At 33.1% G+C, this 2,500-nt stretch overlaps 1 protein-coding gene across 1 annotated transcript in view; it reads left to right on the plus strand.

Annotated features, from left to right (window-relative positions):
- Positions 1–1,398: 1,398 nt before the first annotated feature.
- Positions 1,399–2,500, plus strand: part of LOC142357772 (uncharacterized) — an 18,468-nt gene continuing 17,366 nt past the window's right edge. The window contains exon 1 of the mRNA XM_075409307.1: positions 1,399–1,658. The gene's annotated coding sequence lies outside the window, so the exon portion shown is untranslated. The remainder of the gene's footprint in view (positions 1,659–2,500) is intronic.

The raw sequence follows: 2,500 nt of genomic DNA on the forward strand, positions 1-2,500 counted from the left end.
ATTGGAAAATGAGCAGAGCTTGAACTTGGCATTTGAAGTACCCACCGCGTGCAACAAATAATAACGATTGTCAAAAACAGAAATCTAATATGGTTTGTATACATTTATGGATTTTAATAAAGCCAAGCTGTTTTACAGTGAAACATTGACTTACATGCACTAATTATAGTTTTTTATTATCACGTCATTGAATGGATACTAGCATTGAAAGGGATATTGAAACTAGCAAACGGTAGCCATCACGTACAAGATCTATGCGACAAAATCATATTTCAGGACCATCGGTTGACTAATTATTTAAAGATATCTTTCCATACGGCTTGTAAATATAACAATTTATCTGAGACTGTTTTTAATATTAAATACAGCAACAGAAAAACCAAAAGACTGTTTTTGCGATTAAAAAGTAGATAATTTTCCTAATTTTGAGCATATTCGTCGGAGAGCTTTTTTTGTTAGTAAATGATGTTTTTGTGTATTGAAATATTATAACTCAACCGATAATTGTTATTAAAGGAAAATCACTTGACCTTAGCTAGAGGCCTCGAGGATAAAAATATATCTCCCCCCCCCCGCGACTTATTAATTTTTTCGTAAAGTCAAGGCTTTGTACAGAGACACATAAACACACAAACTATAACACACAAACACAATATACATACATACATACATACATATATATATATATATATATATATATATATATATTATATATATACATGCGCAAACACTCAATCAGAGCAACCCCCCCCCCCCCATCAGTTCTACGCATCTTTAGTTCACACGTACAACTTTGTCTTTTCCCTTGCCTCTATTACCTCTATTTCACGTAATTTTTTGTTTGATGTTTAAACTTATCAGTGCATATGAACAGATGATATAAATTGGTTACATGGTTGACAAGCGGTAACAGTAAACAATGCTAACTACACTCTTTATCACTAACACCATTATTTTCGTCAACGTCAACATTTCAAAACGTTTCCTGTTTTAATGACGTTACTGAGCGCTAGATCTCGGAGATGGAGGGGTGGGGTTGCGGCGAGTGGCGGGTGTATGGGGGGGGGGGGCAGGGGGTGTCGTTAGAGGACACCAATAGGAAACAATGTTATCATAATAATCACAAATATCATCATCACTATATTCTATTTCTTTTCGAAATGAAATGATAAAATGATGAATACACCTTTTTATCACAACACATACTTAAAGCACACAAACTCGAGTGAAATCGTGCCGTCGATTTTCTGTTTTTTTGCAAATTTTACTCTCTTTTATTCTCTCTTTCTCATTAATTTGTTTTTGTTTGCAATCGTGCGTTTTCCTTTTTTTTCACGCAACTTCGTATTATAATGTGTTAGTGGTGTTTGGTGTTACCTATAACGGCAAAAGTGTTGGTGGTGAATTTTATTTTTCCCCAAATTGTACGCATTCAGATTATATTTATCACACTGGCGTATATGTCGCCACAAAACCTTTAAAATTGTTTTTTTTTACAATATCACGCTTAAACGCTTTTAGTACAAAACGCTCAAACGTATTCATGTAACTTAACAAATTCATACAACAGTAATTGCTTTGTCAACTTGAACGCTCTTTTTTTCTCACATAATTGCATTTTACCTAATATGAGTTAATTGGATTTTAAACATTGCCAGGTTAGAGAAAAATTTTGTCAATTTTTTTATCAGCTATATTGAGAGAAAATGCAATAATCCAGATGACTAAGCAAAAGGAGTTATAAATGTTCGCCATGCTCGGTTTTTAAAGAAGGGCATCGTGTTTACGGACATCGTTAGTATTGGTTTCAATTTGTAGGACATCGCCAGTTAATTTTGTTCGGTTTTAAACGCAGGAAATTGTGGGAATGGTCAGTCTTGAATATAAAAAAAAACTGTTTTTTGTTCAGCTTCGCTAGATTCGGCATGTTCAGTTTTTATACGGAAGAAAATGGCGGTATCTTTGCTTTCAAACGCAAAAAATTGTCAATATGGGGTATGACCATTTTGAAACTTAAAAAATTGTCAGCGTTTTTGGTTTTTGGTTTCAAACGTTAAAAAATATTTACTCTGTTCGGTTTGAAACGTAGAAATTTGCCGGCATGTTTAGTTTGAAACTTAAGAGTTCGTCGTTTTCCGTACAAAACTTTCAATTTTCAGTTTATAATGTAGCAAAAACTTATTGTTAATTTTAAATCCAGGAATTGCGAAACGTAGTTCTTGGAGAACATCTTCTAAGGAAGGAATATGCAAAATTTTTGAAAACTTGTCAATCTTGTTGACAAAGCTAGTTTATTAAGTCTGAAATTTTGTTCGCTTTAAAGTTTTATTATATTAAAAGACTTATTTGAACACGGATGGGTTTCATTTCATCAATTCACACTTTTGTTCATCAGTTGCGACATTGATCATGAAAAGGCAAGTTCATTAGTGAGTCGTTTTCTCATAATTTTGTTGTTTGAAAATGAACATACCAACGTTTCTTTAGTTTCTAAACCAAA

Source organism: Convolutriloba macropyga, unplaced genomic scaffold, assembly GCF_964194025.1.
Source record: "Convolutriloba macropyga unplaced genomic scaffold, txConMacr16.3 SCAFFOLD_2941, whole genome shotgun sequence".
Taxonomy (NCBI): Eukaryota; Metazoa; Xenacoelomorpha; order Acoela; family Convolutidae; genus Convolutriloba; species Convolutriloba macropyga.